This window comes from Globicephala melas, chromosome 18, assembly GCF_963455315.2.
Source record: "Globicephala melas chromosome 18, mGloMel1.2, whole genome shotgun sequence".
NCBI classification, from domain to species: Eukaryota; Metazoa; Chordata; class Mammalia; order Artiodactyla; family Delphinidae; genus Globicephala; species Globicephala melas.
Genome location: NC_083331.1, coordinates 68769654 through 68794774, shown reverse-complemented (window position 1 = coordinate 68794774; position 25121 = coordinate 68769654). Strand labels below are relative to the sequence as shown.

Genomic DNA, 25121 nt, shown 5'->3' with positions numbered 1-25121 from the left:
AAAGATATCAAGTTCCACTTTTTGCTTTACCAGATGAATTTTTAAAAATCGGAGATATTTCTTCAAGAAAGAGGACTCCAGAGCAACTCCTGAATACGGGTTTGGCTCTGGACTGCAGGCTGCATAGATCTATCTGCAGCACAGTCCATAATGAATCAGCATGATGACCCTGTGTTATTATGAGCGCCTACATGGTGCATCATTTAAAAATTAATTTTCTTATATTTAATAGTGGTTGAAAAAAACATAAAATTTACCATCATTTTTAGTGTACAGTTCAGTAGTGTTAAGTATAGTCACATTGTTGTACAACAGATCTCCAGAACTATTTCATCCTGCAAAACTGCAACTCTGTACCCACTAAATGACAACTCCCCACTCCTTTCTTTCTGCAGCCCTCAGCAACCATCATTCTTCTTTGTCTCTATGTATTTGATGACTCTGGGTACCTGGTATAAAGTGGAATCACACAGTATTTGTCTTTTTGTGACTCACTTACTTCACTTAGTATAATGTCCTCAAGGTTCATCCATGTTATAGCATGTGCCAGGAGTCCTTTCCTTTTTTTTTTTTTTTTTTTTTTTGCTGTACGCGGGCCTCTCACTGTTGTGGCCTCTCCTGTTGTGGAGCACAGGCTCCGGACGCGCAGGCTCAGCGGCCATGGCTCACGGGCCCAGCCGCTCCGCGGCATGTGGGATCTTCCCGGACCGGGGCACGAACCCGTGTCCCCTGCATCGGCAGGCGGACTCTCAACCACTGCGCCACCAGGGAAGCCCAGTCCTTTCCTTTTTAAGGTTGAATATCATACGTAGAGACCACATTTTGTTTATTTGTTCATCTGTTGATGGACACTTGGGTGGCTTCCACCTCTTAGCTATTATAATTATTTTTATAATTATATAATTACTAATGCAGAGAGGGTTTATTTATACAATTTCTTTTCTGCATGTAACAGGTCAAACTTCATTATAAAGAACACCATTCAACCGTGCTAGATAACTAGGATATGGCTTTTTGTATGGATAAGTTAAAAAGGAACTAACATCTGTTGGACACAAGCTCTGTGCCAGGCACTTATATATCTGTGATACATTTCTGTTGTTTAGTCCTTATAATAATTCTGTAATTTACCCTCTCTCAGAAGGGAACCAATACTTATTAAAATCACCACATGCCAGAGTTTTGATATACATTACCTCATATAATCCTCATACATCAGTCCTTGAGGTGGGCATTATTATCCCCTTTTTAAAAAAATATTTATTTATTTGGTTGCACCGGGTCTTAGTTCCAGCAGGTGGGCTCCTTAGTTGTGGCTCCAGGGCTCCTTAGTTGCGGCAGGCCAGCTCCTTAGTTGCGGCTTGTGGGCTCCTTAATTGTGGCATGCAAGCTCTTAGTTGCAGCATGCATGTGGGATCTAGTTCCCTGACCAGGGATTGAACACGGGCCCCCTGCATTGGGAGCACAGAGTCTTACCCACTGCACCACCAGGGAAGCCCTATCCCCATTTTTTAGGTGACGTTAACTGAAGTTCAGAGGGATGAAACACCTTGAACGAGGTTACACCACTAAAGGCAGCAGGGTTTCACCTGACTTGGAAATGAAACACGTCCAGTTCAAAAGCGTGTGTCCTTCAGCCTACACCCTGCTCCCCCGCTGCCCGGAGTAACACCTACACCTGTGATCCGAAGGATGTGGGAACAGTATCGAGAAATTACACTGCTGTCCTAATTTATAAGTAGAGAAACTTCTGTAGTGTCTTCCCATTAAATAAACAGCCCTTTGGGTTTTCCTTGCAGAGATTCAGATGAATCTGAATCTGAAACGCAACAAGCCTGGCCTCCCGGCTGATTTTGCAGTCTGCCTAGGACTTCCAAAAGAGTGGTTCTCATGTCCGGTCCCCCCATTCCTGAGGTTATTTTTCGCTTTCTCCCTTTGGATTGGTGGCGAGCCAGGACCGTTTTCGCTGCTGTGAGTTGCCACCTCTCTTGAATGCCGTGGTGTTTGGGGCCGGAGCTTTGCTCTGCTCCCTGCATAGTGTTTTCACACAGGGAGGGGGTCCTCGACTGTCCTTGTAGATGGTGGTTTTCTTGGGGACTCAGCAAGCTCTTGGAGAGGCCCAGTGCAACATTTCCTCACGTAGGGGAATACAGATACAGATGGATAAGTGAACAACTGGCAAGTTTGATGGTAAATGAGATTTTTACATAGTTTCAAAGTATCTCCTTATGAAATTTTCATCAACTTGTGTCAGGCGGGGCTTGGGGGAGAATAACTTCACCGTGAAGCTGGGAGCAGCCTGGCAGTCAACACTTTCACTGGGTGACCGGAGTGAACGTCATCAGTGATGGGACAGATTGGAGTCATGTGCCATCCAATAGGCAGTGAGAAGAACACAGCATCATTTCCAGAAGATTCCTGCTGAAGATGGGTGACCTGAATCTAACCATGAGGCAAAGCTGGAAAAAAACAAGTTGAGGAACAGAAACAGAAATAGATGGCCTGAAATCATTGAAAGAGCATGAAAATCAAAGTCAAAGAAAGACTGAGGGATTGTTTCAGGTTGGAGGAAACTGAAGGACAAGACGAGGAATGCATTTGGGATTCTGCACGGGGTCCTTCACTATAAAGAACATCATTGGACAAGTGACAGAACTTGAAAGGGGTCTGAGAGAAGGTGGTCAAGCGCCTGTGCTGATGTCCTGCTGTTGAGGGCTGTGGCGTGGTTGTATGAGGGGGTCCTGGTGGGAAACGGACATGAACACGTGGCGGGAGGGGCGTCAGGTTGGCAGCTCTCTGAGCAAACGTCTCCTGGATGCCCGCCCCATCCCTTGTCTGAGGGCTGAACGCTGAGTGTCTGGGCCTCCTAGCAGATGGGGAGACAGACCTGGGTGGACCTGCGATGAAGCTGCCTGTTCTGGGGTCAGTTCTGCCCCCAAGGGAGGGTGTTTGAGGTGACCTGGCAACCTTGCAGGCTGAGTGGGATTTTGCACATTGAGGCCTGAGGAGTGGCCTGAGGCAGTGGCAGCCTCGTGAGCATAGGGGGGCACAGGTCGTACCCCCAGGGCAGTGTGAGGCCCGGTCTGGATGAGGTGAGGAGAGACGGGTCTGGACGGTGAGCCAGCACGAAGAGCCTTGGCCTTGACACTTTGGATGTGTTCCCTCTAGCCGTGGGACAAATTACCCCAGCATCAGTGGCTGCAAACAACAGACACCCTTCCACGGTTGGGGGCTGAGACTCTGAGAGCTGCCTCACTGGGTGGCTCTGGCCCTGCTGGTGGGGCTGGGGTCTCTGGGGGCTGACTTGGGGGTATCTGAGCTCGCTCACGTAACAGCCAGCAGGCCTTGGGTCCTTTCCGTCTGTCTTGGGAGACCTCAGCTCCTCTCCACGTAGCAACGCTTCTGCGTACTTCTGCTAATTTGACCTTGTGGCGGAGCCTGTGAGGCAGGCAAGATGGGAGTTTGCTCCCAGTGAGGCTGAGTGAGGTCACCCAGGGGCTTCCCTGGACCCAGTCCCTTTGAAGCCCACTGCTGCAGACGGCCTGGAAGACGCCCCAGGCAGTAAGGCTCCGTTTCCGCTGTCTTCTCAGGGTGGGGAGACTCTGGAGGGTGATCTTTTGAGCAGAACTAATAATTTTTTATTTGTTGTGTATGTCATTCAAGATAACTCTACTACCTGTGGCCTGAATGTTTGTGTCCCCCCAAGGTTCATATGTTGAAATCCTAACCTCCAGTGAGTGTGATGGTTATTTGGATCTTGGGCCTTAGGGAGGTGATTGTGTCATGAGGTTGGAGCCCTTATGTATGGGATTAGTGCCCTTATAAAGGGACCCCAGAGAGCTCCCTGGCCCCTTCTGCCAGGTGAGGACACAGTGAGAAGATGCCCTCTGTGAACCAGAAGGTGGGCCCTCACTAAACACTGAATCTGCTGGTGCCTTAATCTCAGACTTCTCAGCCTCCAGAACTGTGAGAAATAAATGTTTGTGGTTTATAAGTCATTTCATTCATGGTAATTTTGTTATAGCAGCCCGAGCAGACTAAGACAAACTCCACTTGTTGGGTACCTGCACGTGGAAAGCTCCATGCTGGGTGCTTTCCTGTGCTGTCTCGGGGTGCCACCCTTCTCTGTGAAGTACGGCTGAGTGATTGGGCAGAGAAGGAGATGACAGAGGCCCAGAGGTTCTGTCATCTGCCAGCGTCGCTGCCCAGGCCTGTCTGATCCCGAAGCCAGACCCCCCTGGCACCGCTTCTGCCACCTGGGGCCCCAGGTGGAGGTGTGAAGAGCATCCCCAGACAGCACCGTGGCTGCGTTCTTCTAAGTAAGGGGACGTTGACACACGGATTTGCTTTTCTTTTGACAATAGCAAAAGAGGCCCACGTGGAGAATGTTTGGCCTGCACTGTGCACGTTTCAAAATCACATTGTTCGGGTGTTCGTATCACCAGGAAAGAGAGGCCTCATGTCTCAGAAGAGCCCTCAGTGGCAAGACAGGCTCCAAACTGGGTCAGAAATGGGAGCAATGAGGCAAGAGGTGGGTCTTACCTCTTAATAACAATCAGGAATAAGCAGCTCACTGGGGCAGTTTGTAACTAATAGGGAACTTTTGCGTGTATGAGAAAATGAAAACCAGTAAAACAGAGCTCAAGGAAGTTTAGATAATTGATGGTGAGTTCAGGGAGGTTTAGATAAGCAATGGCGAGTTAATAAGAGAAATATAACTTGAAATACTGAAACTGAGAGATAAAAGTGTCCCAGGAATATTAACATTTAATGAGACATAGGTGAGTATAGCCAAGGGCTCACCAATGAGTGTGGAGTCGAAAGTCAGGGAGGAAAGAGAGGACTGTTTCTTGGGACTGGGTAGATGAGACCGTGCGTGACTGATGGGGTCTGGGGGTGTGTGCTTGGGATGAAATGACCCCCACGATGCCGAGCCCTGGAGGAGATGGGGAAGGGGTGCAGTCTGGGCCGTGGAGATATTCTGGATATCAAAGATTTCTCCACATACACATCAGTCTTGCTAGATCACATTTCCTGGTTCTTTAGAAAATAACTTCGTTGTACTTTAGGACACTCTGTCCCAGGACCACACTAAAACATAAACAGAAAACTTGGACAGGAGTCTAGCAAAACAAAGATCTATTATGTGAAATGGAAATGCCTATAACAAACAGAACCAAAGATGCAGGCAAGCCAAAGGGATCTAATGGGGTCAAGTGATGCTGGCAGGTGAAGTGGTTGTGAGTCTTTAACTGGGAGGGTCATTTGGGGAGAACAGTAGAGACAGGCATGGTCAGCAGGCCTTGCAGGTTCTTGCTTGATGTCCTGGGGACGTTTTCTTCCTGAGGGCCTGGCTGAGGAAGGGGTTTTCACCCAGCCGGGAAGTGCAGTGCCACACAGGCTGGAACTTGACTCCAGGGTGATTCACGTTGTCTCTGGAAATGGACTTCTGTGAAGCTCCCCTGGGTAGAAGCTAAAAGAGAAAAGGCTTCTCAGCCATCTTCATTCAAATTGGAGCAGAAAGGAATGGGTGGGTCACTTTGGCAAAGAAAAGGCCTAAAGTTTATGGAGTATGAACGTTTTACAAGAAGCAAGTAAAATCATGGTGGATAAAAGGACTTTGTTCAAATGCTGATGTTTGATAGGCCTTTAAAGAGAATAAATAGGCTTTATTGATTTGCATGTGATAAAATATACCCATTTAATATTTCAAGTTTAATGAATTTTTAAAAATTTCAATGAATGTTTATAAATGTATGTACTCATGGAATCACCACCATAATCAGATACGGAACATTTCCATCCACCCAGAAAGTACCTCATGCCCCTTTGCGTCAGTTTTCTCTCCCCTGTGCCCAGCCTCCAGCAGTCGCAGCTCTGTTTTCTGTCGCTGTGATTTGCTTTTCCCAGAACGTCATTGGAATCATATGGCACGTGGTCTTATGTGTCTGGCTTCTTTCACTCAGCATATGCGTTTGAGATTTATGCATATTATTATGTCTACATCCCTCAATTTATCTATGGATTCTCGTTTGTGGACATTTGGGTTGTTTCTAACTATTGCCTATTATGAATAGAACTGCTATAAACATTTAGGTATAGGTCTTTATGTGAATATATGAAATCATTTATGGCAGGTGTATTCCCAGGAGTGAGATTGCTAGGTTATACGGTAAATATATGTTTAACTTTTTTTTTTTTTTTTTTTTGCGGTACTTGGGCCTCTCACTGTTGTGGCCTCTCCCGTTGCGGAGCACAGGCTCCGGACGCATAGGCTCAGCGGCCATGGCTCATGGGCCCAGCCGCTCCGCAGCATGTGGGATCCTCCCGGACCGGGGCACGAACCTGTGTCCCCTGCATCGGCAGGCGGACTCTCAACCACTGCGCCACCAGGGAAGCCCAAACTTTTAAGATCGTTTTCTAAAGTGGCTGCACCATTTTGCATTCCCAGAAGCCATGTTATAAGAGTTTCAGTTACCCTACATCCTTGCCACCAATACTTGATATGAGCAGTATTTTCAATTTTGCCCATTCTAGTAGGTGCATGATGGTATACTTTGTGGTTTTTATTTTCATTTCCCTAATGATGATGTTGAGCGTCTTTTCGGGTGCTTACTTGAGATTCATGTATCGTTCGTAACGTGTCTGTTTAAATCTTTTGCCCATTTTTAATTGGGTTGTTTTGCTTCTTCCTGAGTTTTAGGAGTTCTTTGTATATTCTGGATACAAGTCATTTATCAGATATATAGTATTTGTTTTGCAGATAGTTTCTCCCAGTCTGTGTTTGCCTTTTCATGTAATCATGGGTACCTTTTGAGAGCAAACGTTTCTGATTTTGATGAAGTCCAGCTTATCCATGTTTTCTTTTTATTTACTTTTTGTTTCCTAATAAAAGGTTTTTCTTCTAGAATTTTAGCTCTTACAATTGGATACATTTTGAGTTTATTTAAGTATATTTATGTGGTGTGAGATAAGAGTTGTAGTTCTTTTTTTTTTTTTTTTTTGTATATGGGTATCCTATTTTTCAGCACCATTTGTTTCAAAGACTGTCCATTCACCTTGAATTACCTTGGCACTTTTATCAGAAACAATTGGCCATACAAGTGTGGGTCTACCTCTGGACTCTATTCTGTTCCACTGATTTATTTTTACCAGTTATTTTTATTGAGATATAAATCACATACCATAAAATTCACCATATCAAAGTGTACAATTCATTGGTTTTTAGTATGTTCACAAGTTTGTGCAACCACCAGCACTGTCTAATTTTACATTTTCATCACCCCCTAAAGAATATTTCATTGATTTTTTTCCAGCTTTGTTGAGATATAACTGACATGTAACATTTTATAAGTTTAAGGTATAATGTGTTGATCTGATACACTTATATATTGCAATATGACTACCATCTTAGTATCAGCTAACACGTTTATCGTGTCACTTAATTACATTTCTTTTTTGTGGTGACAACATTTAAGATCTACTCTCTCAACAATTTTCAAGTATATAATACAGTATTGTTAACTATATTCACAATGCTGTGTGTTACATCTCCAGAACTTATTTGTCTTCTAACTGGATATTTATATCCTTTGACCAACATCTCCCCATTTCCCCCAACCCCCCAGCCCCTGGTAACCACCATTCTACTCACTGTTTCTACAAGGTTGGCTTTTGAAAATTCCACATATAAGTGATATCATACAGTATTTGTCTTTTCTCTGTCTGACTTATTTCACTTAGCGTAAGGTCCTTAAGGTCCATGCATGTTGTTGCAAATGGCAGGATTTCCTTCTTTCTCATAGCTAAATAATATTACACACACACACACACACACAAAAACCTTCTTTATCTGTTCACCTGTTGACAGACACTTAGGTTGTTTCCATATCTTGGCTGTTGTGAAAAATGCTGCAGTGAACATGGGAGTGCAGGTATTTCTTCGCTATCCTGTCTTCACTTCCTTTGCATATTTACCCAGAAGTGGAATTACTGGATCATACGGTAGTTCTATTTTTGACTTTTTGAGGAGGCTCCATATTGTTTTCCATAGTGGCTGAACCAATGTACATTCCTACCAACAGTGTACAAGGGTTCCCTTCTCTCCACATCCTCACTTTTTGTCTCTTCTTGATGATAGCCATTCTAACAGGTGTGAGGTGATATCTCATTGTGGTTTTGATTTGCATTTCCCTGATGATTAGTGATGTTGAGCACCTTTTCATGTACCTGTTGGCCATCTGTATGCCTTTGGAAAAATGTCTGTTCAGTTCCTCTGCCCATTTAAAAATTGGATTTTTTTGTTGTTGTTGTTGAGTTGTATAAATTCTTTATATATTTTGGATATTAACCCCTTATCAGATATATAGTTTGCAAATATTTTCTCCCCTTCCGTAGGTTGCCTTTTCATTCTATTGACTGTTTCTTTTGCTGTACAGAAGCTTTTTAGTTTGATATAGTTTCACTTAACTGATTTTTGCTTTTGTTGCTTGTGCTTTTGGTGTCATATCTAAAAAATTGTTTCCAAGACCAGTGTCAAGGAGTTTTTTCCCTGTGTTTTCTTGTAGGAGTTTTACAGTTTTAGGTCTTACGTTTAAGTCTTTAATCCACTTCAAGTTGCTTTTTGTGAGTAGTGTAAGATAAGGGTCCAATATTATTTTTCTGCTTGTGATTATCCAGTTTTCCTAACACCGTTTATTGAAGAGACTGTCCTTTCCCAGTTGTGTCAATATTACTTGACCATATATGCTGCGATTTATTTCTGGGCTCTCAACTGTGTTCCATTCGTCTTTGTGCTTATTTTTATGCCACTACCATACTGTTTTAATTACTGTAGCTTTGTAGTATAGCTTGAAATCAGGCAGTATGATGCCTCCAGTTTTGTTCTTCTTTCCCAGGACTGCTTTGACTACTTGGGGTCTTTTGTGGTTCCATACAGGTTTTAGGATTTTTTTTTTCTATTTCTGTGAAAAATGCCATTGGGATTTTGATAGGGATTCCATTGAATCTACACATAGCTTTGGGAACAGTGGACTCTTGTGATCCTGTGTATTTCTGTGGAATCAGTTATAATGTCTTTCATTTTATTTACTAGAGTCTTCTTTTTTTCTTAGTCCAGCTAAAGGTTTGTCAATTTTATCTTTCAGAAAAACAGGTTTTAACTTTTGTTGTTCTATTATTTTTCTGGTCTCTATTTTATGTATTTTTGCTCTGATCTTTGTTATTCCTTTTTTCTTCCAACTTTGGGCTTAATTTGTTTTTCTTTTCCTCATTCCTTGAGGTGTAGAGTTAGTTGTTTGAGATCTTTCTTTTTTCTTACTATAGGCATTTATCACTGTAAACTTAAAACTGCTTTTGCAGTATCCCATAGATTTTGGTATATTGTGTTTCCATTTTCATTTATTTGCTTGAAGATTTAAAATTTTTTTCTTTTGATTTCTTCTTTGACTAACTGGTTGTTCTAGAGTGTATTACTTAATTTCCACATATTTATAAATTTTTCCAGGTTTCCTCCTGTTGTTGCTTTCTAGTTTCATACCACTGTGGTCAGAAAAGATACTTGCTATGATTTCAATCTTCTTAAATTTGCTAAGACTTGTTTTGTGACCTAACATATAATCTATCCTAAAGAAAGTTCCATGTGTGCTTGAGAAGATCGTATATTCTGCCACTGTTGGATGGAATGTTCTGTATATGTTAGGTCCATTTGGTCGAATCTGTGGTTCAAGTCCAATGCTTCCTTGTTGATTTTCTGTCTGCATGATCTATCCATTGATGAAAGTGAGGTATTGAAGTCACCTACTATTATTGTGGTTTTGTCTATTTCACCATTCAGATCTGTTCCTATTTGCTTAACATTTAAGTGCTCCCATGTTGGGTGCATAATATCTTTTTCCATCCCTTCACTTTGAGCTATGTGTGTCCTTAAAGCTGAAGTGAATTTCTTGTAGGCGGCATATAGTTGGGTCTCGTTTTTTTTAATCCCATCCAGGCACTTCATGTCTTTTGATTGGAAAATGCAATCTACATTTTAGGTAATTGTTGGTAGGTAAGCACTAACTAATGCCATCTTATTGTTTTCTGGCTGTTTTATAGTTCCCTTGTTTCTTTCTTCCTTTCTTGCTGCCTTTCTGTGGTGGTATGCTCCAATTCCTTTCTCTTTATATTTTGTGAATTTACTGTAGGTTTTTGCTTGTGGTTACCATGGGACTTACATAAAACATCTTATAGATGTAACAGTCTATTAGTACTCTGCCATTTAACCTTTGTACCACAGTTAAGTGGTTAACACACCATATTACAGTATTAGAGTGTTCTAAATTGGGCTATGTATTTACTTTTACTAATGTATTGTATATTTTCATGTGTTTTCATGCTACTGATTAGAGTCTGTTCGTTTCAGCTTGAAGAACTAAAGCATTTCTAATACGGCAGGTCTAGTGATGAATTCTCTCAGCTTTTGGCTGTTTGGATAATTCCTTATTTTCCCTTCATTTCTTTTTTTTTTTTTAAGAATTTATTTATTTATTTATTTTAGGCTGCGTTGGGTCTTTGCTGCTGCGTGCAGGCTTTCTCTAGTTGCAGTGAGCGAGGGCTACTCTTCGTTGCGGTGCGCGTGCTTCTCATTGTGGTGGCTTCTCTTGTTGTGGAGCACGGGCTCTAGGCGCGCAGGCTTCAGTAGTTGTGGTACACGGGCTCAGTAGTTGTGGCTCGCGGGCTCTAGAGCACAGACTCAGTAGTTGTGGCACACGAGCTTAGCTGCTCCGTGGCACGTGGGATCTTCCTGGACCAGGGCTCAAACCCATGTCCCCTGCATTGGCAGGCAGATTCTTAACCACTGCGCCACCAGGGAAGTCCTCTCTTCAGTTCTGAAGGATAACTTTGCCAGATAGGGTATTCTTCATTGGCAGGTTTTTTTTTTTTTTTTTCCTTTCAGCACTTTGAATATATTATTCCACGCTCTCCTGGCTTGTAAGGTTTCTAATGAAAAATACATGATAGCTTAATTGGGTATTCCTTTATAGATTACAATCTCCTTTGCTCTTGCTGCTTTTAGAATTTTCACTTTGTCTTTGATTTTTGACAGTTTCATATAGTGTGTCTTAGAGAAGATCATTTTGGATTGAAATAATGGGGTGATCTATATCTTTATGAATGTGGATGTCCAGATTTTTTCCCCAGGTTTGGGAAGTTCTCAGCCATTATTTCTTTAAATAAGTTTTCTACCCCCTTCTCCCTCTCTTATCTTTCTGGAACTCCAGTAATTCATATATCAGTTCTTTTGATGGTGTCTCATGATTCACCTAGGCTCTCTTCTCTGTTTTTCATTCTTTCCTCTTTATTCTCCTCTCACTGGGTTATTTCAAAGTTCCTGTCTAACTCACAGATTCTTTCTTCTGTGTGGTCTATTCTGCTGTTGGTACTCTCTGTTGCAGTTTTCATTTCTTTCTTCGAGTTCTTCAGCTCCAGAATTTTTCTTTGGTTCTTTTTTTATAATTTCCGTCTCTCTGTTAATTTTCTCATCTTGTTTGCATATTGTTTTTCTGATTTCAGTTTTTTGAATTGCCTTTCTGGGTTTTCTTGTAGCTCACGTTTCCTCAGAACAATTATTTTTCATTCTTTATTGAGTAAATTGTAGATCTCCATGTATTTGGATTTGGTTACTGGGAAATTATTGTGATCCTTTGGTGATGTCACATTTCCTTGATTTTTCATGTTCCTTAGAGTTTGTGTCCCTGTTTTCATATTTGGGGTAGCAGTCACCTCCTCCAGTCTTTCCTAACTGCCTTTAGGAGAGATTCTGAAGCTTCCTTACACCTTGTGTGAATACACCTGCTCCACACCTCCCGTTTTCCTTTATGGCAGAATTCTTAGGCTTGTGTGTCTTCTCCTGATCTTACAACACACTAGGCTGGCTGTTGATAGCCTCTCGTTTTCACAAAATAGGTGCTGCAGCTCAAGTTTGTGTTTTCTTCCTAGCCTTCTACCACATCTCGCTCTCAGGAGCATGTAAAGGGAGCTAGCCTGGGAGTGGGAGGAGGTGTGGGTGAGGCACGCGGGGTGCTGGGGGTGCCCGCAGGCCAGTTGGGAGGATCCTTGAGTGAGGCTTCCCCAGGGCTTGTGGACAGGCTTCCTGATGGAGTCCATGATGTAGACAGCAATTAATGACCTCCGAAAATCTAATCAGCTCTTCTTCCCATCTGCTCCCTGCCTCCAGTCATGGAGCCCCTGATTTAATACTGTGGATTCTGTGAGAGAGAAATGAGGCTCTTTGGCAGTGTCCCTACAGCTGGGGAAGCTGGGTGCTCACTCACCCTCTCCCTTTTCCCCAGGGGAGAAATCATGGGCCGAGAAGGTCTTGTTTAGCCATAAGTGTTCCACCTTGAGGGAGGGGTGATGCTGGCATAGTCGAGCTGTTCCTCTTACCTGACCAGTGTGTCCAAACACATTTTTTTCCTGCTCTGGTGGAGTGCTGGAACCTCTCCTCTGGAAACCTGGATTACACCAGGGCTCTCTCATCCGTGGGTGACTGCCCAGGTCAGTGTTCTCCAGGTGCTCCGAGATGGCGGCTCAGAGGGGCTGGAGCCACTCACAGGTTCCTGCTGGTTCCACAGCCCCTGTTACCTGATGTGCAGGTGGGCAAGACTCCACCTGAGTCCCTTGGCAAATGGCGCTGGATCCCACAGCTCCCACGGCGGTGCTTGTGTTTGTGGATGGATGCTCATTTTTGTTGTTGGCCGGGGGGACAACATCGAGGGACATCTTGTGACTCAGTACAACGTTGACCTTGATGTCTATAATTTCTCTAATTCCACAGTGTTCTATGTACAGCTCTATAGTAAATATTGAAATACAAGCTTTGTTCAGCTTTTTCAATATTTTCGCTATTCTGTTTGCTACTTTGAGCTTTTATATACATTTTCGAATCAGCTCATCAATTTCTACCAAAAAAAACCCAACAAAAAACCCAGAACCTATTGTGACTTTCATTAAGATTATGTTGAATCTATAATTAAATTTGGGGAGAATTATCATTTTTACAATATTGAGTTCTGATCCATGAAAACATGGTATATCTCTCCACTTGTTATATATTTAATTTCTCTCAACAGTGTTTTAAATTTTTAGCTACAGGTCATGCACAGATTTTGTTAACGTCCATAAGTATTTCAGATTTTTTGGTGCTATTGCCAATGATACTGGATTTTTAAATTTCAAGTTCCCACTTTTTAATATATTTTATATTTTAAAATATACTAGTTCTCTGGTAGTATACAGAAATACAGTTGATTTTCACATATGGATCTTGTAGCCTAAGACTCTGCTAAATTCACTTATTAGTTCAAGTAGCTTTTTTGTCCGTTTTTTAGGACTTTCTATACAATCATGTCAATTGCAAACAAAGATAGTTTTATTTCTTCCTCAAGTGTATGCCTTTTATTCTTTTCTTCTTTATTACCCTGGCTAGGCTGCACTGTCCCACGTTGAATAGAAGTAGGGAGAGTGGAATCACACTGCCTTGTTTCCAATCTGAAGGGGGAAGTGTTTGATTATGCACCATTAACACCATTAAAAAGGGTGTTTGCTGTAGGTTTTTCATAGATGCTGTTTATCAGATTGAGGAAGTTCTCTTCTATTCCTAGTTTGCTGATAATTTTTATCATGAATTGTTGAATTTTGTCAAATAACTTGTCCTGCATCTATTGAGATCATTGTAAGGTCTTTCTGTTTGAATCTGTTAATATGGTGATTCATTGATTAGTTTTGAAATATTAGACTTACATTCCTCAGATGAAACAGTCCTTGGTACTGATGTATCATCCTTTTTATATATTGCTAGATTTGATTTGCTAATATTTATTTGTTCAGGACTTTTTTGCATTTATGTTCGTAAGAGGTATCTGGCCTGTAGTTTTCTTTTCTATGAATGTCTTTATTTGGTTTTGTTATCAGGGTAATATTGACCTCATAAAAGGAGTTGTGAAGTATTCCTTCCTCTTCTGTTCTCTGGAAAAGTTTATTTAATACTAGCATTATTTATTCCTTAAATGTTTGGTAGAATTCACCAGTGAAGCCATCTACCTCTCTGAGTAAGTTATAGAAAAGTTATAGTTACTTTTTTAGTGAGCTTTGGTAGTTTGTGCCTTTAAAGGAATTTTTCCACTTTAAGTTGTTAAACTTACTGGTATAAAGTTGTTCACTGTATTCCCTTATTACCCTTTAATGTTTGTCGGTGTCCTGTCTTTGATTTTTTATGTTGGCAATTCATAGTTTCTCTCTTTTTTGGCAAGGGGCATAAAAGTAGAGCAACTAGTACAATGATTCTCATATATCTATCACCCGGAGTCAATAATGATCAACATTTTGCCACATATGCTTCATTAATCCTTTTTTTTTTTTTACTTGAATATTTTATTTATTTATTTTTAAAAGATGCTTTAGTTTTTTCATTTGTTTTTGTTTTTTTGGCTGCATTGGGTCTTTGTCGTGGTGCGTGGGCTTTTCATTGCAGTGGCTTCCCTTGTTGTGGAGCATGGGCTCTAGGCACATGGGCTTCAGTAGTTGCAGCATGTGGGCTCAGTAGTTGCGGCACGCAGGCCCTAGAGCGCACGGGCTTCATTAGTTGTGGCGCATGGGCTCAGTAGTTGCGGCGTGCGGACTCTAGAGCGCAGGCTCAGTAGTTGTGGCGTATGGGCTTAGTTGCTCTGTGGCAAGTGGGATCCTCCTGGACCAGGGATCCAATCCGTGCCCACTCTGTTGGCAGGTGGATTCTTAACCCCTGCACCACCAGGCAAGTCCCTACTTGAAGTGTTTTAAAGTACTACACATTATGATATTTCACAACCCCCAGATACTTCCATATGCATCTCTTAAAAGTAAGCTTTTTTTTTTTTTTTAAATAGAACCATATGCCATTATCCATTCCTAAAAATATTAACTGTGATTCCTTGGTGTCATCTTTTACCTAGGCATATGCCTGTAGGATTTTCCTGATTGTCTCAGAAATGTCATTTTATAGTTGATATGTTCAAATCAGAATCCAGACAAGGTCCACACCTTACCCAGGGCTGTTATGTATCTTAGGTCTCTTAATCCAGGGCAAACCACCCTTACTTTTATTTTTATATTTTTTAAAATTTATTTTTATTAATTTATTTATTTTGGCTGCGTTGGGTCTTCATTGCTGTGCACAGGCTTTCTCTAGTTGCGGCGAGCAGGGTCTACTCTTCATCGTGGTGTGCGGGCTTCTCGTTGCAGTGGCTTCTCTTGTTGTGGAGCACGGGCTCTAGACACGCGGGCGTCAGTAGTTGCGGCACGCGGGCTCAGTAGTTGTGGCTTGCAGCCATGGAGCGCGTGCTTCAGTAGTTGTGGCGCACGGACTTAGTTGCTCCACGGCATGTGGGATCTTCCCGGACCAGGGATGGAACCCGTGTCCCCTGCATTGGCAGGCGAATTCTTAACCACTGTGCCACCAGGGAAGTCCCACCCTTACTTTAAAAAAAATTTCTTCCACAGAATGTTTCACATTCTGGGTTTATCTGTTTGCTTCCAGTTGGTATCATTCCATGATAGGAGTTTCTTCAAGCTGAGAGTAACTGTGATATGCCTTGGAGCCTCTGTCCCGCTGGGGATCCTTCCTTAGCTCTTATGCCCTGGAGGGGTGTGGAGTAGGGGCACCTCCCATTTCACGGCCTGGGGAACATCTGCTTCTCCATCCATCTCAGGCCAGGCCACTTCTGTGAAGCCTGGGTCTCTCTCACCTCTGACCTCCACTAACTTACGTGTAGCACTTCATTATGTATCTTTGTCTTGTACGCTGTGGTTTCCTGTGTGTTTTAAGTCTTGTCCTCACAAATCTTTACTCTGTTACTGTATGTGTTCTTTAAATGTAATGTAATATTTTATGAAAGCATAACACATCAGAGAAGTGTAGAAATCAGATAGCTTGATGGATTTTCATAATTGGAGCACACCTATGCACCCAGCCCCTAGATCAGGTTGTCCTCATGACCTTCCAGGCATCGCTTTCCTCCCAGCAGTAACCTCTGTCCTGACATCCAGCAGCAGAGATTAGTCGGGCTGTGATTTACCTCCGTGTAAATACAATCATGGGAATTTCCTGGCAGTCCAGTGGTTAGGACTTGGCGGTTTCACTGCCACGGGCCTGGGTTCAATCCCTGGTCAGGGAACTAAGATCCCGCAAGCCTCACGGCGCAGCCAAAAAAATTAATTAACTCATTCATTTTTTTAAAAAAGTAAATATATAATCACTCAGTATATGCTGTTTTTGTCTCTCACTCAGCACTGCTTTGAGGTTTATGCGTGTTACACAGAACAACCTTGTCCGTTCTCATTGCTGTAGTGTTTTTCTCAGTTTACCGCTGTTCATTAGCCCACTTTACTGTTGAGGGACATTTAGGTAGCCTCTAGTTTTGGGCCATTCTAAATGGTGCTGATCGGAATATTCTCGTAACTGTCTTTTTGGTGAACCTGCATCCGCCTTTCTGCAGCACCTCTGCCTGGAGTGGAGCTGCCGGGTGGCTGGGTCCGCAGAGGCTTAGCTTTTATAGATGCCGCCAAATGGTCTTCCACTGCGGTTGCACTAGATCATTTTTTAAAACCCAGAATCTTGCCCTGTCACTTCGCAGGCTTACCTGCTGCCCTTCATTACCCCCATCACATGGAGTTGAAATCCAGAGCCCCAGCCTCCCTCCTTGGCCCCTTCTCCAGTGCTCCTGGCGCCCAGGGGTGCCCAGCTGTCCCCGCGACTCAGACCACCCCGACCCGTGCCTGCCTGTTGCCTGCATCTCCTGGAAGCCTCTGCTCTTCAGGCAGTGCTCTCCTTTAGGACATGTGATGCCCTGCTTCCCCGTACATGCCTCCTCCCTCCTCCCCCACCCCCTGCCCACAGTTTGTCTTATAATCATCTTTTAGTGTATCTGCCTCCTCAGGCCATCATCGTGTTCCTGGCGCTTAGCACAATGCCTGGCCCAAGTAGTTGCTCAGAAACTACTGAATGAGTGGGTGAATGAAAACCTTCAACTAGCCTGGAGGTACTGAACGCTGGGCAGGTGACAGTAACAGAAACTTGGTGGCTGGTGGATCACTCCTTGCCTTACAAAAACTTTAAACCGGGCTTTGGTCTGTAAGCTGAAAAGAGCAGGGCTTAAAGCACAGCCCCTCCCCCAGGAGTGACAGGTGGGGAGTCGCAGGCAGTTTATCATCTTTCACATTTCACAGCCGTCATTTGCTATGAACACCAATGAGAGCTTCAGTGTTTCTGCCACTAAGAAATGGCAGCAATGTGTGTTTCTCCTAGTTGACCGCAGCATGTATTGGGAGGAGTTGTAGAGATTTTGGATTAAGCCTTGACTTTAAATCCAGGCCCTTCCATTTAATAGCTGTGCTGTTCTGGTTAAATAACTCTTCTGAGCTTCAGTTTCTACGTGTGAAATGGGACAATAATATGTACCTTGTGGGGCTGCTGGAGGATTGGCGAGTTCTCGGAGATCCGTCGACAGTCCCCATAACGACAAAGTTTCTTCCCTTCTCCCAGGGCAATAGGTGAAAATAACAAACTGCACTTCAGCCAGTTTCTGCTGGGCTGTGTCTTCCCCGAAGATCTGGGCGGAGCTGGATTGCACTGGCACCTCTCCTTTTTCGTGGAGGAGAGGAGGGCTCAGCCTGCAGCCTGGGGAGAGAGCGGATAGGAGGACAGGGCCCCTCAGCTGCGGGGGGCGGGGGCCAGGCGGGTGCAGAGCTGGGTCTCAGGCCCCCAGGGGGACACCGGGCCGGGAAGCATCTCCTTTCCTCTTGGGTGCTAGCACCTGGGGAGGAGATGTAGCCCCCTGGGCAGTGTGGCCCCTGTGAGTTAGGGACCAGTGCTCTGGAGAATTGTCTTTAGTCCAAGATGGGTGAGCAAGAGGGGAGAGAGAAATTCCTTGACTCAAAAATAATTGAAATCATTATTGTATTGAAACAGTTTACGTGGATTTTGAAGGATTAGCTCCCTGCTGCCTCTGCACCAGGTCCACACTGGACAGCAGAGCCCTGGTCCTGGTTCTTAGGGGCCCATTCAGAGGACCGGCAGAGTGTGCATTGTTTTTAGGGGCTTCAACTAGGACTTTGGTAACCCTTAGACAGTTTTGTGAAGCATGGCCCTCTGGAGGAGATTGCTTTTTTCCTCTTTTGGGAGGAATTCCTGAGATACCAGGGAAATCTAGTAATACCAGCACAGGAGAGAAGAAGGTACAGCTCATCCCACTGACCACGGGCTGGACCCACGACAGATGAGACGACTGATTTTCTTGCCCTTGGCTGACATTGCTTTGTTTGGGTTTTTTTTTCTTTTTTTAGGAAACTATTTTTATTTACTTATTTTTGGCTGCATTGGGTCTTTGTTGCTGCACGCGGGCTTTCTCTAGTTGTGACGAGCAGGGGCTACTCTTCATTGTGGTGCATGGGCTTCTCATTGCAGTGGCTTCTCTTGTTGTGGAGCACAGGCTCTAGGTGCGCGGGTTTCAGTGGTTGTGGTGTGTGGGCTCAGCAGTTGTGGCACACGGGCTTACTTGCTCTGTGGCATGTGGGATCTTCCCAGACCAGGGCTCGAACCTGTGTCCCCTGCATTGGCAGGTAGATTCTTAACCACTGCACCACCAGGGAAGCCTGCTTTGTTTTTATATAAGAAAGTTGTTTGGTAACTAAAATGCTCAGGCTATTTGATTAGGAAAATGGCTGGATAAGCCCAGTGGAGGTTCCCTGAGTCCTTCTCTTTATTATGATCGAAAGATCATGTAAACTTAATTTAAAAAAAGGAAAATCCCCATGATGAAAAACAGTTCTGTTGTTTTTGAAACAAGTTTGAAAAAGTGATTAAACTGAATGTAGCAGCGTCTCTTCTCTGATGACCACAGAGCGCTAACAAGGGATTTTTACATTTTAACTGGATTTTGCTCTCCTAGGAGTGGACCGCGTGTTGTCTTTTAAGTGCTTTTCAGAAGCCAAGTATAGACCAAATTGGGCTTTCTCGTAATATTTCGGGTCCTGGGATCCGCCCCAAAACACCAGAGGCCAAGGTGTGTGAAACCGGGGAAGGCTGGTGTCGGCCTCCAGCCGGTCCCAGTAGCTTTTAAGGTAGGTTTTTGCTTTGCTTGTTTGGGTGGGGATATAGTTTCTAGGAGGGTTGGATTTACTTGGTTTAGTGCATTCAGTTCCTTCAAAGCCCCAGTCACTCCAACAAAATATATTTTTCTGGGAATTCTGGACTCAAAGTATTGACTTCCGTCAGCGAGCAGTGACCAGCTGCATGTTCAGGACTCACGGGAATGTGAGTAAATGGATCCACTTTATGTAAAGTATTTAAAAGCATGTTCAAACGGAATATTACTCAGCCATAAAAAGAAATGAAATTGAGTTATTTGTAGTGAGGTGGATGGACCTAGAGTCTGTCATACAGAGTGAAGTAAGTCAGAAAGAGAAAAACAAATATCGTATGCTAACACATATATATGGAATCTAGAAAAAAAATGGTTCTGAAGAACCTAGGGGCAGGACAGGAATAAAGATGCAGACGTAGAGAATGGACTTGAGGACACAGGGAGGGGGAAGGGTAAGCTGGGATGAAGTGAGAGGGTGGCATGGACATATACACACTACCAAATGTAAAACAGATAGCTAGTGGGAAGCAGCTGCATAGCACAGGGAGATCAGCTCGGTGCTATGTGACCACCTAGAGGGGTGGGATAGGGAGGGTGGGAGGGAGACGCAAGAGGAAGGAGATATGGGAACATATGTATACGTATGGCTGATTCACTGTGTTCTACAGCAGAAACTAACACACCACTGTAAAGCAATTATACTCCAATAAAGGTGTTAGAAAAATAAATAAATAAAAAATAAAAGCATGTTCAGCAACATGCCCTTAAGTTCCTCCCTTACTCCCTTTTTACTTGTAATTCAGAGTTTTAACTTCTCTCTCAGCTGTTTTAGTTGAATTTTACTTGGGTTAGAAAAGCACTGAAAGGATTTGAATGCTTTGGGAACACTTAATTAATCAAAAAACCCATCAGGCTTAATTTTGAGTTCTGTGTTTTCATTTTTTAAAAGGCTTCTTTTTAAAAAAGTCTTTAAAACTGGAGTTATTGTGTGTGTGGGGAGTGGTTCCTCCTTCAGGCACTCTGAGGAAGGCGTTGGCTTTTCTAGTTCGCACTCCTCTTGGCCACCTGACTGCCTCTAGGTAGCCAACATCTTGTTAGAGAACTTAAGCTGGTTTTTAATAATAATCTTAGCAAAAGGTAATTCTGAAGGTGAATCTGTTATCGCTACCGCAAGCATCGAGTCCTGGATTCCAGAGCCCCTGGAAACGGAGTTTGTGTTGTTCCTGATTTGCTGGGGCCGGCAGTGCCGACCAGCTGGGGCCCCTGTGCTGGTGGTTTCTGAGCAGTGCTCGGGGTTCCCTTTGTAGTGGAGGTGCTGTCTCCCAGGGTTTGGGGTTTGGGGTTTGACGTTTGACGTCTTGCAGTCGTTTTTGGCGGTCATCTGCCAGAGCCTTCCCAACTAATTCATTCTGTCCCACAGCGTTGGCTACTGGCCGGCTCTCGATGGTAGCCGAGCTCCTGTTGCCCACATCTCCCACCACCTGCTGTGGCCTTGCCCCCTTGGCCTGGGTGAGGTTGGCAGTGGCCTGGCTTTGACCTTTGATCCCTCTTGTTCCTCCAAAGCTATGAAATATTACATTAAATACAGGGGGCCTAGCCTAGCCAGGGCCTTACCTGCATTTGTAACTATTTTATTCACTTTCAGGTAGGCCTGACTTCTAAAATGGTTATCTAGGAGTTGTTGAAATGGGTGTATTTCTCTTCTTTTTAGGACATTTTGTTAGCCAAGGACCTAGGAGGGAATGAATGGCTTTGTGTGATATTTTCTAATTGTTCTTCTGTGCTGCTTTTAACTTAAAGTTGCGTTCCCAAACTCCCATTTCTCACCTAGGAAAGCAAAAGAGTCAAATAAAAATCATTTTAAGTTACACATTTCAGCCTTAAAATGTTTCTGAAGGACGAAACCTTTTAAATTGTCCACTAATGGGTTGTCATTCCCGTTCCCTCCACTGCTTCCTGCCCGAGTTGTCTTCAAGAGGAAAAAAAAGATCTTTGGGGTCATACAACGTAGGGTGGGAGTTACCTGCCTTCACCCAGACCTGCTGGCCCTTCCGGTGCCCTGCAGAGGGGGTGCGGCTGGGGGCAGACCTAGATTCCTGGCTCTTCCCCGTTGACTTGCTCCAGGCAGAGTAAACATGCTTTGAGCAACTGCCAGCAAGCAAGTTAAAAGCTGCTCCTCTAGCAGGCCTGCAAAAAACATTCTAAAAGGCAAAGCATTTGCTGCGTTTCCTAGGGGGCAACTGTGGGAAGTCTCTGCTTGGTCAGCAGCCAGTGCAGACGGGCCCTGGGTGGCTAAAGACAGCTGGCGAGGCCCCATCTTAATCCCATTCCCCGCCCCTCGGAGGCTCCTGCGTCCTGGGCCACACCTAGGACTTCTCTACCTTTCCACTGCCCTCCTTCCAGGAACCCAGGTAACAGTCACAGAGAAGTCTGTCTTGTTTCATTGTATGTTGGGTTCCAGAAAATAATTGAGTTTAAGGGAGGCCACTACAAAGCTGTTTTAGAAATACTTTGGAAATACTCAGATGATGGTGGAAATCGAAATGAAAGATGTTAAGTTTTTGCTGCTGATTAGGGATTGTGAAGTGTGTTGAACTCAGATAAAAATGTAAACTGGTAATAATTACGGAGTGAGTAGCCTACGGATTGCCTTCTTTCCATGATTCCATTCAATCTTTTTTTTTAGCTCAACTTTCCTTGATGTGTGATTTACACACAAGAAAACTCACATTAAGTACAGATGGATGATTCTGACAAATGTATATGCCCGTGGAACTACTGTCCTAATAGAGAGAAGAAATCCCCTGACCCCATACTGGCTGGTCCGAGTACTGTCCCTAGAGGTTGGTTTTGCAGCTTCTGGATGAAGCTTGTGTCGGGCATGGATGTTTACTGCTGCTCCCGGGAAGGCTGGGAGGCAGTGCCTGGCCCTGAGTCACAGTCTGAGTCCAGAGCACTTCACCCTCCCTGGCCCTTGCATCCGTGTCTGGGCATCTGAAGGAAGTGCTGGTGGAGCCATAGGACTGAATGTGACGTCCATCGATTTTGCACCCTGAGCAGTATCTGAACCTGTGGTTTTTGGGATAGAGAAATTGAGAGATTCCAAACAGGCTGAAGGCCTGCGGGACCTCTTTGGGAATCTGGACCGAGAGGGAAATCCCTTGGCTTACTGCAGCAAGTATTTATTAAGTGGCTACTGCATGCACTGAACTGTGCTGGCTGACGTGGAAGATGTGAAATGAAGTTTAGGCCCCCCACCCTTGAGGAGCTTTGTGGTTCCAAGAAACAGTTTAGAAAGAATGATTCCAGGCAAGACAAAGTGCAAAATGAAAATGCGGGGTCCCTTGTTCAGAAGGCAGGAAGAAGGTACTGTTAAAGTTCCTAAAATAGGCAGCCTTTTCCTTTCTTCAGTCTCTCTTGACTTGTCATGGTGTTTTTCAGTTGCTATTTTATTATTTATATTTTATTTAATTATATATTATTTTATTATTTATTGTTATACTGCATTCTCAGCCTTGAGTTTTTCATTTATCTTTGTTGCGCAACTTCAATTTTAAGTTTAAATGCAAACATAGGAACACTTAACTCATATGTATGACAGTATTTTGTAACTTGTGCACACCTATGTACTTTATTCTTACCAGAACTGGAAGCTCTGCTCAAAACTGCCTCAACTATATTGATTTCCCTTCTTGACATATGCCAACTCTACCAACACTGTCCGCCTTCGGCGCCTGGTGCTGGAGCGGAGACTGCGGACGGGAACCCGGGGGCTCTGGGGGTCGCCCTTGCCCCCCATGTGTGTCTCGTGTGTGTGGCTGGCCTGTTGGGAGAGGCACCCAAGGAAGGAAGGAGAGGGTAGAGTTTCTGGCCTGCTGGTGTTTCTATGAACGCCGTTGTTGCGTCCTTCCTGCGTTCAGAGCCGGTTCTGCTTGGAATGGAAAGGTGGCCTCTCCCGGCTGCGCCAGGTGTCGATGTAGCTCGCGCCTCGGCCTTGCTGAGTCTCGCTGATCCCACCGGTCGTGGGTCCGCCGGGATCCTGTGCTTCTGGGTCGTGGGGAACACGGTGAGCCGCTGGGGCTGCACGGACCTCCTCTCCTGGCTAGTAGGCGCTCGTGCCCTCATCACTTACGCAACACACGTCCAGATACGATTGCTAACTGTCCTGGGATAGGGACCGCTTCTGGGTGCGCATTCCCCGGGCAGGCGACCCTGGTGTGTGCTCCGCGCCTGCGGAACACCTGCGGGCACCTTAGGGACGAGGATGGAAATGGAACCTGGTGGGGGGTGTTCCCGGGCCATGGCTGCCGGGGGCCCTTCGGGGGCTGGGAGTTGTTCCTGTTCTGCGTCTGCGCAGGAGGCAGGAGAGGACACCTCCTCCTGGAGCTGGCGGAGCCCCTGCAGGGCAGGGAGGGGCGTGAAAGCAGGTCTTCAGCCTGGCCATCTGTGTACATCGCGTTTCATCTCCTAGTTTCCCCCTCTGTAAACTGGACAGCGGTGGGGAGTGAGGCGATCTCGCTTTGAGTGTTAGCGTAAGCGAAGCATCTAGCATCTAACACGGTAAAAATGCTCTCAGTCCTGGGGGTGGCATTATTCATATTTTCCTCTCTGAGCCTGAAGCCGCGCCCACCGGGCAGGTGGGCTCTTGGTGATGAGGACTGTTCCGGGGGTCCGACTCGCCAGGACACGAGCGGTGCTCCCCCGGCCGCGCCTCCCGGTGCCTGGGAGCCCGCCGCGGGCAGCGCCTCCGCTGCAGCCGCCCGCTCCGCATCCCACCGTCCCCTACGGCCCTTTCCCGACGGCGCCAGGCCTGTCCAGCTGCTCCTGACGGACCTCAGAGTGCGCCTGGCGGTGGCCGACCATCACATCTCCCTAGTGGTCACTGTATGTTTAAAAGATGGCAACACAGTGGCCTTTAAAATGGTGTGGCATTAAAAGTTTTCTTTTTCTTCTAAGAATTTCTGGCGTGGGCAAAGCGTAAAAGCCCGCGGGACGGTTGCCAGGCAGCACTCGGAGGCCCCGTGGGGCATCAGGACCGGGACGCGCCGCTTGTCCTCGCGGACCCGCGAAGGCTCGGAGTCTGGGGAGACTGCGAGTGTGGACCCAGCCTCTGGATTTCAGAGGCACTGCGTCGCCTGGGCTGCTGGGCTCACGTCAGAAGGGTGTCCTGCCATACACGTTTCTGGGGTCTCCAGCGGGGCGGTGGGCAGGAAGCCCTGGCGGCTGTTGCAAAGAAGGCAGTGCGAGGGGGGAGCATCAAAGTGGCCACAGGACGCACGGCCTCCCTGGAAGCGCCCGGCCTGGGAGAGGCTGACCGAGCTCCAGGGCAGAGGTCGAGGCGGCTTGTTTTTTCACCTGTTTCCTACAGCCCTAGAAACCTCTGAAGAATGACTGTGTAACTATAGCAGACACTCAGGCGTCTCTCCAGGGACAGGAACGTTACAGTAGGAAGGGACAGCGGTTCCTATACAAGGAGAAACGAGCACACATCACACGTGCCTTTTACCGACGTTCGGCGGCCCTGAGTAACGTCGGCTGAGGCCATGCCCGGGCCCGTGGCCACACGAGGTAGCGCATGGCTTCCGGGGCAGCGCATGGCTTCGCTGAAGCTGGTCCTCGCTGTGACAGGGGCCATCACGGGTTCGGTGGGAGTCAACTTTGACACACGATGTTGAACGAGAAAAGCTACTTATACAGCAGGCAGGCGGGGAGGCAGAGATGCGGGGCTGCTGGGCGTCCAGACAGGGGCGAGCGGCAGAGCCGTAACTTGGTGCGACCGAAGCCGGTCGTTTCACCTGTCTTTTCTAGCACAGTCTGACCTCTACAGCAGGCAGGCAGTGTTCACGGCTTAAGGATTTATCACTTAGAGAAAACAGTAAAATCTGTATGTCATCATTTCCAGCTGTCTAGCATTTCCTCCTGTCATTAAATATTAATACAGGACGAATATTTTTGTGGAGACAC

The 25121-nt window shown here is 45.2% G+C and overlaps 2 protein-coding genes across 3 annotated transcripts in view; one reads left to right on the top strand and one right to left on the bottom strand.

Moving 5' to 3' along the window:
• GGACT (gamma-glutamylamine cyclotransferase) overlaps window positions 1-25121 on the top strand; it is a 46493-nt gene that overhangs the window by 9771 nt on the left and 11601 nt on the right. The gene's annotated exons all lie outside the window — the stretch shown is intronic.
• Window positions 4765-25121, bottom strand: part of PCCA (propionyl-CoA carboxylase subunit alpha) — a 431262-nt gene continuing 410905 nt past the window's right edge. Inside the window, exons 29-30 of the mRNA XM_060288229.2 lie at window positions 17474-17692; window positions 4765-5473 (exon numbers count right to left, since the gene is read on the bottom strand). The gene's annotated coding sequence lies outside the window, so the exon portion shown is untranslated. The remainder of the gene's footprint in view (window positions 5474-17473; window positions 17693-25121) is intronic.